The sequence below is a fragment of the Barbatula barbatula genome (assembly GCF_947034865.1).
Source record: "Barbatula barbatula genome assembly, chromosome: 7".
NCBI classification, from domain to species: domain Eukaryota; kingdom Metazoa; phylum Chordata; class Actinopteri; order Cypriniformes; family Nemacheilidae; genus Barbatula; species Barbatula barbatula.
The window spans coordinates 20286338-20300623 of record NC_136770.1 but is presented as its reverse complement, the minus strand read 5'-3'; the positions used below and the strand labels follow the sequence as shown (position 1 = coordinate 20300623).

Genomic DNA, 14286 nt, shown 5'->3' with positions numbered 1-14286 from the left:
ACAAAAGAATTACACCGATTCATTAGTTTGGCTGGTGGTGTTGTACCCTCATACTTACTTTAATATATATCGTGTGGGTGATAACAGTATTCATACAACATAACACCGAAACAAACCAGTGTATAACCATTTTGCCCATTTCCAACAAATTATGCTAATGTAACTTAATAACATGAAAGTTATTGTTTGTTGGTTTAATAGTCACAATTTTTTCTAGATGATGTAGAAATGAAGGGAAATATGTTGTCCATTGGGCATTGATTGAGTTGTGAAAAGTTGTTTCTGTTAGACGGTATTAGACAGGAAATTAAATGTGGTGATATTTCTAGCCAGACAGAAATTTGGGCAAAGCGCATGTGTCCGATGCAACCTATTATATGATGTGTTTGAAAAAGACGTCTTGATGTCTGGAATAAAGAAAAATTCACAATGAAACCAGGAAGTTAATAGGAATAATTTAAGTTTGATGTCAGACCATGAAGTATAATTTAAGACGGGACAGTCTACAAAAAAGGAAAATCTGTTATAATGTACTTTCATGTCACACCTGCATATTGGTCTTTCTTTGAAGCACAAAAGGATAATTTTTACAGGATATTCTTGCCGCTCTTTTATTTGTTGAAATCAAATGGGGACTGACGTCAGAAGACTTGATTTATGATAAACCAAAACGAGTGGCCAGGATGTTCTGCCTTTTTGTTTTAAAGAAAAAAGATTTAAGGTGTTTGGAACAGCATGATGCTAAGAAGGTGATGACGGTTAAAAAACAAAGATGTACAGTTTATTTACTTAACCACAATGAATGTAGAACGAGGAGAAAATCCTTACTAAAATGTGCTTTAGAAAATCCTTTATATTTGCAGTGGTATTCTTTTCTCTCGGAGGAGAATACCTTTGATATAGCTTGGTCTGTCACTGCGTTGGTGTGAGTGTTCATGACAGACTTGGCAGTCATGCAGGCAGCAGTCTCGGCTTATGTCAGTGCAGTCGTCTTCAGATAGATGAAAGAGAATTCCGTCCACAAAAACGCTCTGTGAAGGAGCGTGTGCGTGAGTGTCACATATATCACAAAGGTTAGTTTGTCGTCTTTTCATCTAAAGACACGCTGTTTTTATTTTTCATCATTCTTCAATTGGAGATGACCATATTTAAAATCGGTCAAACTGAATAATAACACTAGAGGCTTTTAAGATGAATCGGATGCATTTGCCTGTTGTGGTCCTTAGTCAAAGGTTTTTTTTCTTTGTACTGTACTTGCGATGCTAAAACATTGGACGGCTGAACTCATTCGGCGATATGAAAGTGAAATAATTATCACAATGACAAACATAAGCAGTTAAGCCTCGCACTATGGGCCTAGTCTTAGCTTGCCTTTCTTAAAAGTAACCACACAATGGTCAGATGGACTTCATAAATCTGCTTAAACTCAAAGCATTCAACAAAAGTAAAAGATTATATCCGCGATGACTCATTTAGGCTTGATGTTTATTGTTCTCTGCTTGACATTCACTGAATTCAGGGTCAATACGATTTTGGCAGCGCCTCTGCTTTATTTATTTGAGGAAGCAAAATCCCTTTTAGGGATAAAGCACCTGGGCCTGGCTGCTTAATGGAATAGCTTTAACATTAAGTAAATAAACAGCTTGATTTTGAAAGGGTGATGTGTGTGAGAGAGAGAGAGAGAGAGAGAGAGAGAGAGAAAGAGAGAGAGAGGGGTTGTGCTTTGGGTGGAGATGGAGATACAGATCCATAAGTTTGTTGTGGATTTCAAACTTGTATAACGTTTATGGAAGGTACAATTCTTTTTGCACTTTGTACAGATCCAAAAAGATTTTGATGTTGGCTTGAAGTCTGGTCTGATTTGCTGCTTGTGCTGGTCAAGAACCGCCCACTTAAAGGGATACTCCACCCAAAATGTGTCATTAATTACTCGCCCTCAAGTTGTTCCAAACCTGTATGAATTGCTTCGATTGGTTGAACACAAAGGAAGATATTTGGAAGAATGTTAGCAAAGGACAGTTCTTAGGCATCAAAATGCAATAATATGGAATTACTAATGCCCTAGAACTGTTTGCTTTCTTAAATTCCTCGAAATATCTTCTTTTGTGTTCAACAGAACAAAAAATAAAATAATTGTTTCTATATTTCAATGATTACATTTTCATTTTTGGCTGGAGTGATTGACAGGTAAAGTGACCTACTGCACTTAAGAAAGTGGTTTATCTAAAGTAGTTGATATCGCAGATGAATAGATCCATTTCAAATATTGACGTGAACTGTTGTTCCAACTCGGTTGCAATTGCAGTGAAAGTAAAATTTCACATTAGTATCACCAACACATTTTGGTGCTAGCTAAAAGTTTGTTATATCTGTGAAGCATGATTTGCTATTTGTCTGTTGCTAGCCGGATAAAAGCATTTACATTAGTATTATTGTGCAGACTACATAGCAAAGTCAAATTTGGGTATAGGATGGAAGCCTAATGGTCAAAATACACGTGGAATTCTTTATTGTTGTCTTTAAAGGTCCAGTTTATGAAATTTAGCTGCATGTAACAGTGAGGTTGCAAATTGAAGGACTACGGTGACTGACACAGAACTAACATGTCATCGAGTTTTAGCTTCTTTGACGAAAAAAATAACTTATTCACAAAACGCAGTTTGTCCGTTTAGGGCTACTGTAGAAACAACATGGCGAATTCCATGTATGGGGACCCGTGTCTATGTAGATAGAAATAGCTCATTCTAAAGTAATAAAAACATAACGCTTTATTGTGTAAGGTCTTTTTACACATATGTAGACATATTTATGCATTTCTGTCCATAGATCCTCCAAAAAATGACACACTTGACCTTAAAGTGTTAACAGAATTGTCGCTTTCCATAGAATAAATATTTAGTTTGGCTTTTTTAGGGGGTTATTTGTAATGTTCTGTGCAAATAGTTGCATTAATATTTAAGGTGAGACTTTTGGTTGTAGACCTGGAGCTGATCAAACAAATAAACCAGATAGCACGGTAAAGGCAGAACTATGTACTGTGTGTTTTAAACCAGGTTGAAAACTGAGCCCTTGTAGTTGTTAGTCGTAAACACAGTCCTCCCAAGTACGAGGGAGAAAAAGGGTAGAAAAAGAGAAAGCGGCCAAGAGCTTATGTCCAGAACCCAAAACAGGAATGACAAACACCATTAGCTGAAAAATTTCCATCTCATTGCAACTATGTTATTGTTTACTTTAGCATACACGTCCTAATATGGTTTCATCTCTGTTAAAACAGTGGAGAAGGAAGGCCGGGGGCCCAGCCCAGGGTAGCGGCTTTTAAACCGCAACTTAGACAATAAGAAAAGGCCTTGCCTCTCTGTTACAATATTCAACCTTACCCGCGTCCCGCCGTAAGACTGCTAATGATGTTTTGCCATTTGGCACAGAGAAGAAAATTATACTTAAACACTTCATTTTGGTGTGAACTGTTCCTTTAGCTTTTCTTCAATGTTTGTACTTTAAAAGTGCCTCTCTCTCTTTTTTGCTCTCTCACTCTCTCTCTCTGCTGGTCTTTCACTCTTTTGTTTGTTGTGGTTGCTTGTTCACTGGTTGCCTGTGTTTGTCTTGTTTAGGTATATATCAGTAGGGTTAAGGGTTTGTGTGTTTCAGAGCAGTTTAGCGCTGCCACAGGTTGCGTCCCTCCTCTCTCGGCTGCATCCTCATACACGAGACACTTGCGACCGCTAGATGACCAATCAAATGCTTATATCTCTTCTGTGGTTGGTGAGTATCTCAAAGATCTTCATACCGCTTGTCTAAAATTCGAGCTCATAAGCCTTCGTCCACATTTGAATGCCAAATGTATTTGACAGACGTACATTTGAAGTAATAATGCTTTTGACCGTGTTTCCGAATGGCCTTTTAAAGAATTGAGCTCCTTTTTAACCTCTTCCTTGTAGATTAAGGACGTGGCCAGCCTCACCTCACTTCTAAAATCCTCATGCTTATGATATTTCCTCAGTGTTATCGGCAGTTGTAGATGAATGGCATTCTGGGATATTGAGGTCAGTCATCGTAGCTTTAGATCTGAATCAAGGCAGTCGGTGGGCAACACCTTATCTGAGGGTATATTATCATAACATGGCTTGAAATAAAAAAAAAACAATTTGGTTTTGTTAAAATAAGGTTTGACATTTCCTTAAATTCTTGATATTAAATATCAACGGGTCACAGTTGAATTTAAATGTATTTATATATGACTTGGGGTAGTTGACAAATATACCATCCATGTGTCATATGGTGTGACATATTACAAATAATGTATTGTTATTATGACTAATACTTATCATGTAAAATAGCATAAGAGAGGTTGATCTTTGTTATTTTATTTTCTAAATGTTTGCTGTCACACCATAGGACACGTTTATTTGTCAACTACCCAAGTATATACTTTCTTATTAGTTTATTCTCATTAATCTTATTCCTGTAATGCAGTCTTTGTAAAGTAGATGGGCTTTATTAAAATGAAAACTCACACTATAATACATAGATTTAGTTTTTTTATTCAAACCACACAGCTAAAGGCAACATAACAAATAGTACTACATGTAATTGAAAGCTTTCATTATTTACCCCAGTAGATAATTAGATGGGTGAATAAGTAAACAAACAGCTATTGACTAGTGTGTATTGACTAGTGTTCATGTTATGATGTCTGCTTTCGGCTACTTTCAGAAAAATAAGATTCAGAATAAATTGCTCTGGTTTTGTTGTGCAAGTAATACCTGATGAATGGGGTTGCAAGAGGGGCTACTGGTCCTTTACTTTCAAACGCTGTCTGGCTCAATCCTGCCTAATACATGCGAGACGGATAAACTATTGTCACCTCTCCGAAAATGGAGGCGGATAGCACATAAGTAATCCGTATTGATTTTAACATTACAATGTTGTAAGTGATAACTACGTTAACAGGAGCTATAAAACCAAAGCTCTAATTAGGCCGTATTTCATCGCAACCATTAGGTAGGCTTTTTAATTCAACGATGATAGCAAAGTGATCAATTTTTCCTGAGGTTTTGTGTTTTAGAAATATCTGTGTCACAAAAAAGTCATATTGTCTTTCAGAGAATGGCATTGTTTTTACCTCCTCTTAATGAACTTTGTGTGACTGTTGTTTGCCGACTCCAAGGTCGAATTCGCAGAACTACGTTTGTCTTGTAAACATGTTTACATGCAGCCGTGTGTAAATACAGTAAATGTGCACAGAGAGGCCATACCGGTTTACTCGATGCTTTTTGTTTGGTTTTGTTTTGGATCGTTTTAGCACCTCGAGAGTGTTTTGCGCGAGCGTCACACGAACATGCACCTGCAAAAAAGTATAGTTTCAGAACCTCATAACAGCGTGTGCTTACAATAACCGTCTGTTTATAATCACAGGCCACAAGTATAAAGAAAAGAAAGAAATGAAAAGAGGCAATGAAAGCACAAAAGAATGCTTAAGAGTCAGTGGTATTAAATATGAATTAATGGAAAGGAGACTAGACACAGCTGTGGTGGAGGGAAAAAAATTAATAACATTTATGTTGCCAGCTAGTAGGCACGTAGGTACATTTGGACTCAGGATCCTTTAATTAGAAGTGAGATATTAGCATTTCATAGGGATTTGCACAGGCAAGACGCCGCCACAGACAGGAGCGCTTTCATTTCGCTCTTTTCTGAATGTAATGAGTAGTGTCATTAGTTGATGGAGAGGATTCTGCGCCGGCTCTACCTTGAAAGGCACGTCATTTACATACTTCTTAGGAATATGGGCTATAATGGATCCCTCAATGAATAAAATAAAATAGCACTTCTTTAAAATTTGAAGAGTCTTTTGCCGGTATTGCGCGTGGGACTGATTCATTCGTTGGCGCTGTGTGAAGTCAATCGGGTCTTGGGAAGAGGGGGGCGAGGAGAGATTGACTTATGTTTTAGAGCTAAGACTTCAGATTTTGCTCTGGGGACAGAATAGTATGTCATAATTCAGAATGAGATCAATAATGTGTCGACATGAAAGTGTTATGTATGTGCGAAAGGGCAACGTATGACAAGGTCTGGCTTTTGCTTGTGGTTGTTTGTGCGTTTGTGTGCGTTTTTCTTTGCCAACGGGTGTGAGGGTTTGTGTTTTATACTGTGATTTCCGGTGCACTTGCTTACCCGAGAGTTTACCCAAAAACTATCATTCTGAGATCTTGCACTCCCCATATGGTGAATGTAGAACAACTTGCTTCAAAAACATAAAGCAAAAAGTTGTTCTTAAGAGGATCGTAAAACTACTCTTAAAATGAATGTTAGTTAGGCCTGGGGCTGTTAAGCTCCAAAAATACAAAACAAGCACTGTAAAAGTTTCTTAAGAGCAGTGCAATTGACTCGTGTGCTGTATTCTGAATCTTCTAAAGATACGAAGTGGCTTTGTGTGACACTACTACCTCTAACATTTAAATTGTAATTCACTGATGGCCTCCTTGTGGGTTTTAACCCGTGTTAAACCCAAATACCACCAAAGAGAACCGGACAGACGTGGCCCACATCTCAGGTTTTCCTCACGCAAAGACATCGTATGTCTTCCGAAAATGTCTTTATTTATGATCATTCTTGTGGAAACTTCAGCTTTTCTTCTCTTTCAATTTAAGGTTCACAAGACTTCACATGTCAACTTTCCCCTCATCTTTCTCACTTTTTCTGTTTCACACACTCACATTTCCACCGACCGTGGAATCACTTGTGATGTATTTTATTGATGAGCTCTAAAGTGGCTGGTGTAGGAAGTTGTGCCTTTGATCATGGCGACTCTAGATAATGAAACCCAAGGGGGTGACGTCCGTCAGGTAACCCCCCTACACACGCATACCACAGAGAACGGCCCGTTCCCGAGTCACGGCAAGGGCTTACAATTGGGAAAACGCTGCGTAGACGAGGCAACCCATTTTTTTCCCTTCCCCGCCCCTTCGAAAACACATATTTGTTTTGACTGTTTTCATTCCGACTTGTACACGAGTGACGATTACCACGATTCATTAAGGAAAATTGGATATTTGTTTTCAACTTTAACCAATCACTTTGATATGCTAATTACGCCGTAATTTAATTTGAGTCCCATAATGATGATGCCGTTATTATGGACATAAACGATGCAGTTAAGCAGAGAGTAATCTCATTTGCATACTGTACATGCCAGTAAATTAAGGCCTCTCCTGCTTGGCTTAAACTTTAATTTTCCACTTCTTTTCACACATCCTTTCTCCCAGCCCTCCATCTAATAACGGGCCTTCGCGTGTTTGATGTGGAGAGCCGGCGTTACGCCGCGAGTCTAGTCACAATATGTATTACATAAAGGAGCTTGTTAGCACACTGAGAGCACCTTTAAGATTCAAGCTTTAATAAGAAGAGGTGACTCTCTCTCTTTTTACTCTCGCTCACAATTGCCGCTTTTCATTTATATGCGGTTCTCCTTTGTTAACGAACAAAAGGTGTAAAAAATGAAAACAGGGTTAGTTGTTCTGCGGCGGGTGAAGTTGCTTTGATCGATTTTAAAGGACATTTTGTGAATTATTGTTTGTTGTGCATTAGTTTATTAAATTCCTTTTTTATGATGTCCAACGACAAATCTAGTTAACGTTTCTGATTTGGTATGTGAATGTTTTTAGTTGTTTTTATTTTATTCCTGTTTGATAGAAGCAAAACCTTTTAACACACAAAACTTCTCTATCGCAAAAGCTAAAACATTGCAAAACATATTTTTGTTGTGTTATTCTCGATCACAAAGAAAAATTTACGACTTTTTTGTTGTTTTTATTTAATTCTTGTTTTACAAATGTTTTTTGTTTTATTTTATTCTCCTTTAAACCAAACCACTTTGATCACAAAAACATTTAAGATGCACTTCCTTTTCATAATTTAAGGGAGATTGCTTAAAAGTCTCTATGTCTTTCTCTCTCTCCTTCTCCTTCTCTCTCTCTCTCTCTCTCTCTCTCTTTGGGCGGAGGAGATATTTTATGGACTTAATGCTGACAATACAATTGCCCTTCAGCGCGAATGCTTTTCCATTTTGTACCATAAAGAATATTATTTTCCTGCCAGCCAATTTTCTCCGTTAGTCCCTAATTGGCTCCATAAATCTGGTGGCGTGGAGGGTGAGGAATGTTTCGGTGTCGCAGAGTGTAATCCTCACCCTTATTTACCAATTCATTAAGATTCATTGATGCACGATCGGGTGAGAGGAAATGACAGCATAAATCAGGGTTCCAACATAATGACCCTAATCAGCTGGGAATTGCGGAAAATGGCATGATGAACTATGTCCTTGCGTTAGTGCCCACTGTACGTTGTCATTGCGCTTGCTTTATGGGTGGGACGCATCTCTTTGACACAGACTGTATTTAACCAAAAAAAGAGTTGTTAAAAAGCCGATTCCATTAAAGCGCCCGCCGGTTTCACGCAAGGTCTTTTGTTGTTTAGCCCCAGTATGCCCTTTACCCTTGGTTTAACTGCTTAATGGGAGACGGGGGACTCAACCCTTTCTTATTAACCCATTTCGCGTATTAATACATCTTTCCGCGTGTCTCAACGGGTTCTTGTTGTCTGGAGCTTTTAGCGTAATGACACGCCTACATGGCGACATCGAAGGTTAATGATACCAGTACGGCAGAAGGGCCGCCATATCTCTGCTGATTTCGTAACAAAATTTTGACGTAAACAAAAAGATAGGTATTTCATTTTAGGCATAACTCTACAATTTGGCAGCAGCACCTCACAGCTGTGCAATATCCCTTTCTCGATATTGGCTATGCACGCAGGACAGAAACGATACCGAGCGAAGTTGTGGTTGATATCTGTGGTAAAACGGGGGTCATGTGATTCCATAAATGTTGCACAATAGTCGATCGGGGTTCCCCTAAGGGTTTTGCATTTGTTCACAAGATGCAAGCTGTGACACCAAAGGCACTTCAATGCATTCAGGGCCCCAAACCGGCTGAGATCTTTAGCACGTTAATGCCTGATAAACACGTCACATGCTTTACGAACTTAACCAACACTCGCATGCTAGTTAAAACCAGTGAGAAAATGTGAAGCCATTTGTTGTCATTATTTGTCATTTAGTGGTGAAAAATCCCTAGAAATCATGCATCATTGTGGGTGACTTTTAAGAGTAGTTTGTCTAAGCAGTTGTGTTTATAGTGACTGAATATGCAGTAAGAATGCACATTTTAGCCTCTAGTCAACAATGCAATTGTGTATTATTTACAGTAGGAATACGGAGTAGAAAGAAAGTTAATTTTCAGTGGTCATGTTAACAAACACATTTTACAGTAATTTATTGCTATCTACTTAATGTAGTTGCGGTTGCTGTTAGAGCTTTTGGTAATATTGCTCTCTGAGTAGAGCTTAAAAGCATGGTTTACCTAAACAAAATGAATTATTCAAAATCATTCAAAACCTGTACGTGACTCTTTCTTCTGTGGAACAAAGATATCTGGAGAAATATCTCTGTGGTTTTTTGTTCATGCAGTGGAAGTCAATGCGGGCCAATGTTGTTTGGTTACATGTACCTATGCTCTTTAAAATATATTTGGTGTTCTGCAGAGGAAAGTCATAAGGATTTAAAATGACATGAGGGTGAGTAAACACTAAAACAATTAATTTGCGGGTGAACTACCCCTTTAAAATTAATAACTGGTTGCTTTCCTTTTCCCTTGTGTTTATGCTGTATAAGGAAATTACTGAAGAAATAAAACAGTAATTCATACAAATGGTACAGAACTTTCAATAATTCTTGTGATTTCTACTGCTATGGCATGCATTGGCCAATAACATTTATGCATTTGGCAGACACTTTTATCCAAAGCAGCTTCCCACCTATTAAGGCTTTTATTTATACTTTTCTCTCCAGACATCAAATCAATGACATTGATGTTGCCAGTGCAATACCCTAACAGTTACGCTACAGGAAAGTATTTATTTTAGGTTCTTTAACAATGCGCCACCGTTCAATATTAGGACACCTGTCTATGCTGAACAACGGTCCCTAAAGAATTATAGTTCTGAGTTTTTGTAGCTCAATTGGTAGATCATCGCGTTAGCTGCTCAGAGGTCATGGGTTTGATTCTCAGAGAGCACACACATGCAGTATACAGTATATTTAGCTTGAATGCACCGTAAGTTGGTTTGGATAAAAGTGTTTGCCAAGTCTATGTAAAAACTTTGGAAAGATGTCTGGATAGTGATTGGTGGAGAATCGGTCATTAACCTAAAATAAGCGTTTTCTATTTGTTTAAATAGCAGGTTGACAAGCACAAGTCGAAATATCCCATGCAGTCTTTTAATTAATATGAGGTCATAAAAACAGCGTTGATAATAATTATACAAGAATTAGGAATGTGTCATTTAAATAGTTTAATATGAGGTATAGCATGTCGCACCGCAGGAAACCGTTCTCGCTGCTTGACGTGTGATATCGACCACCCGCATATTTACAGTAATTGTCTCCCTGAGCACTTTCTCAATATGATGTTGCGTATCAGGTGTTGGGTATCCAAGATTCTTCTGCTTTAGTTATGTTGTTGCTTTTTCCATTAATGCCAATTGACTCCATGGCAGTGCAACTGGGTAATTTACCCCCAAGACAATGTTTCTAATAATACAAGCCCTCTCATGGTTTAGACTGGAAATATTAATTAGACAAAGTTCGCCGGGGCTAAACTCCCCGTCCTACAAACACGCGGTTGACACATTTCCTCAACCCAAACGTCCACACTCTCTCGGCCCATGGGAGAGCTCCTTGCACAAGTTTCGAGTAACAATGATTAAAAATATATGACACACTTTTAAATAATATTAAAACAATATGCACTTTGACCAGTCCCAGTGGATGCAGGAGATTGAATGCGTTGTTTTCTTAGCGGAGTGCGTGCGGGTGTTTGACAGCTCTAATTTGTCCGTTGTGCTGTGGGGCTTTTTGAGTGAAAGCCGACTTCCCCGCGGCTCGATGCCTCGCGTGAACACTGCGAGACCCCGCTCGCTGTTACTGACTCCTCGCTAGTGCGCTAATCATCACGAGCTGTCCGCGAACAAATCCTTCAATGTCGCTTGAAGGAGAGTCGCTCAGGAATTTGCCGTAAACCGCCTCTGACTGTAGCTCCATATCCCAAAATTGCCCTTTCTATCCTGGTGCATTAAAACTCATTAGGCTTTTTCTTATTTACGTAGGTCTCTGTTGGCTGTTACGCTAAAAATACCGTGGCCTGCCTTACTTTTGTGTTCTGTCATTGTTTCGGCACAGCGCTGCCTTTAGCGGCAAGCAGACTTCATCCGGAGAAGACCAATTGTTTTGTGTACCTTTTTGATTTATATATCTTTTTAGCCTCTCCGCTGGAGTTCTCTTCCTTTTAAAAGTATCCTAATTGTTCATTTCTCATTCATTTTTCAAGCTTGTAGTAGTGTGAAAATGGGTTCATGTTTATGTGCGGTCGAAAGGATATTATCTTCGACTAAATTTGTGATAAATATGTGTCTAGCAGTTGTTTTTTGCTCTCTTTATAGCGAGGGTAAATCGATTTGGAAAGTTAAATGAAATGAGAGCGAGCGGAAGACAGGAAGTTGAAAAGGAAAGTGCGCCAGAGTCTTTGTTAAAAAGTTAAGGCTTTTCAACACTCATTTCTGTCATCATCTATTCACCCTTATGTGGCTCTAAAGACAAAACTATGTCAGTGAAATGTTTTCTTCTCTGCTGCTTTTGAGGATTTTTGCTCTATTTTAGAGCTTGTCAGCCAGTGGTCCCCATCCACTCGAAGGAAATGCATGGCAAAGCTTAGTCTGGACATTCTGTTAAATCATACAGGTTTGAAATCATATAGAAGTATGTTTATTTTTAGGTGAATGCGTACCTTTTCATTGCATCGCAGTCCGGTTTGTCACAGTGAGATTTGAGTGTGCGGTGAAGGAAGTTTACTTAAGTCAGATGAAACTTGAGATGGTGTTACAACATTGTTGGAGTTAAACAAAGTTTTGCAGTGTGTCTTTATATGTGAATATTACGGAGGGTCATTGGTAGGTCCACGTTGCTGAAAGTTCCACTTTTACATTAACAAAGATCTCCTGTTCCAGACTACTCAGTTTCACGTTTTGCAATGTTACCATATCTTACCTTTAAATTCTCCTAGTTGATTGTTGAACAGTTCACCCAAAAATGAAAACTCTGTGTTAGTTTGCCCTCAAGTTGTTTCAGATCTGTATAAATGTATTTGTTCTGATGAACAGAGAGAAAGATATTTGGAAGAATGCTTGTAACCAAACAGTTCCTGGCCACCATTGACTACCATAGTAGGAAAAATAGCTTCAGAAGATATTTTGAAGAATGTGGCAAAGCAAACAGTTCTGGGGCTCTTTTGACAACCCGTGTTATTTTCCTCTGTTAGTCGATTGTGGCCAAGAACGGTTTGCAAACATTCTTCCAAACATCTTTCTCTGTGTTCATCAGAACAAAGAAATGCATACAGATTTTGGAGTACTGATTCTGTACATCATGACATATTTTTTTATTTTTGGGGAACCGTCCCTTTAAATAGTATTCTGAGTTCCTTTTCAGCGTTTTCAGTACTTATTATTTAACCAATATTTTGAAATAACAAAATATTCAAAGCAGACACATACAGGGACGCTCCCAATGACATAACGTGTGGTTAAATGCTTCTCTTAAGGGCCATGATGGTGACAAACAGTCCTGTGATGATTTCTCTCTTTTCTCCTCCTGGGTCATTTGATGTTAGATGAAGGTGTTGTGTCAGCCGCCAAACTCTTTAACCATTTAGTTGAATCAAGCATAGTTGATACCCACCTGTACCCCAGTCTGGGTTTGGTTATTTGTGTACAGTTGTACGGTTAAATACTTGTTTTTACTTCCTCGTTCATTACCTTTATGATATGTTTACCTTACAGTCCGTCTCTATGCTTTATGTGATTGTAAATACACATGAACCCACAGCTGTAATTGATATTTCCAAACATTGGTTACTGAGTAATTCAATGCGCTAATGTTTAACGTGTTTTACAAGTTTTTCACAGCGTAATAAGGATGATGCAGCATGTCCTGTTTGTTCCTCAGGCCGAGCCGGACTTATAGGAGGGATCTCAGAGGAGACCCCGCCCGTCTCGTTCACATTCACTCCGGCCACTGGCAGCTGTTGCCCACCCATTTTAATGCTTCTTTAAATGTCAAACGGCTGTTTGTTTGTCTTGGATTTCTCCACCGGCTGTTTATTCAAGAAGGGCCGCATTTGCATCGACCTCGCTGTCCATTTATGCTCACCCTGCTCTCTTCCGTTCTTTTAGTCTCTCTGAAGAGTGTTTACATTACCGCTTGCCCTCTGTGTAACCTATGGGATCTGTTGATCATTCCACCTGGTTAATGTTAAATTGCTCTTTGCGAGGAGATGTGTTTGTTCATAAACAGAAAGAAAAGGCCCTGCTCCCCCCTTGTTTACCGTAGCCATGGCAGCAATCAGTTATTAAACAAATAGGGAGCTTTGTTTGTAGGAGACGGTGGACCGGCGTCCGCCCTACAAGGTGTGGAAGCAAACTCAAGAAAAAACTAAAGAAAACAGAAAACCAGTCTGTGCAAACGCGGGTACGGCCAGGGAACGCGGTGGGGATGGGAGGGTGTTTTTTCTTTTCAAAATGTTGTCACAGTGCTGTTGAGATGTGTGTTTGGCCTGGTGTGGGTCTGTGAGATTACAGGGTCTGTTTGGTTTCATCACCGCTGTCATTTTGTCTGTGAGAGGATGACGGGCAATTCTTCTTCACCTTGACACAGCACTAGCCCAGAAACAAACTCTTGAGGTGGCTAAGCATCCACAAAGTTGGGTGACTTTGATTTCCAGATTTGTGCTTTTCCTGGTTGAAAAAATATGAACTTAAAGGTCCAGTTCATTAAATTTAGCGACATCTAGCGTTGAGGTTGGAAAGTGCAATCAACGGGTCGGCTCGCTCCACACCTCCCTTTTGAAGCACCACAGTGGCTGACACAGGACTAAGATGTTATCGCTTTTTCGCTTCTTTGTCGAAGGAGATAACATATTTACGAAACACACCCTGTAGAGCAATTTGGGGACCCGTGGTGTATAGAAATAGCTCATTCTAAGGTAATAAAAACATAACGCTTCAATATGTAAGGTCTTTATAAACCAGACTCCAGTAGTTATGTATGTTATATAGCATTTTTGTCAATAGAACTTCCATAAAATAACACACAGTATCTTTAAATAACTTAGTCAA

General features: G+C 39.0%; 1 protein-coding gene across 8 annotated transcripts in view; it reads left to right on the top strand.

Moving 5' to 3' along the window:
• The window catches only part of foxp1b (forkhead box P1b), a 153451-nt gene that overhangs the window by 48935 nt on the left and 90230 nt on the right, over positions 1 to 14286 (top strand). The window contains exons 1-2 of one of the 8 annotated variants that reach the window (XM_079461260.1): positions 3642 to 3762; positions 3939 to 4043. The exons of 6 other annotated variants lie outside the window; for them this stretch is intronic. The gene's annotated coding sequence lies outside the window, so the exon portion shown is untranslated. Of the gene's footprint in view, positions 1 to 3641; positions 3763 to 3938; positions 4044 to 14286 lie in introns of those variants that run through there. One more of the 8 variants, XM_079461258.1, reaches the window with a different exon arrangement.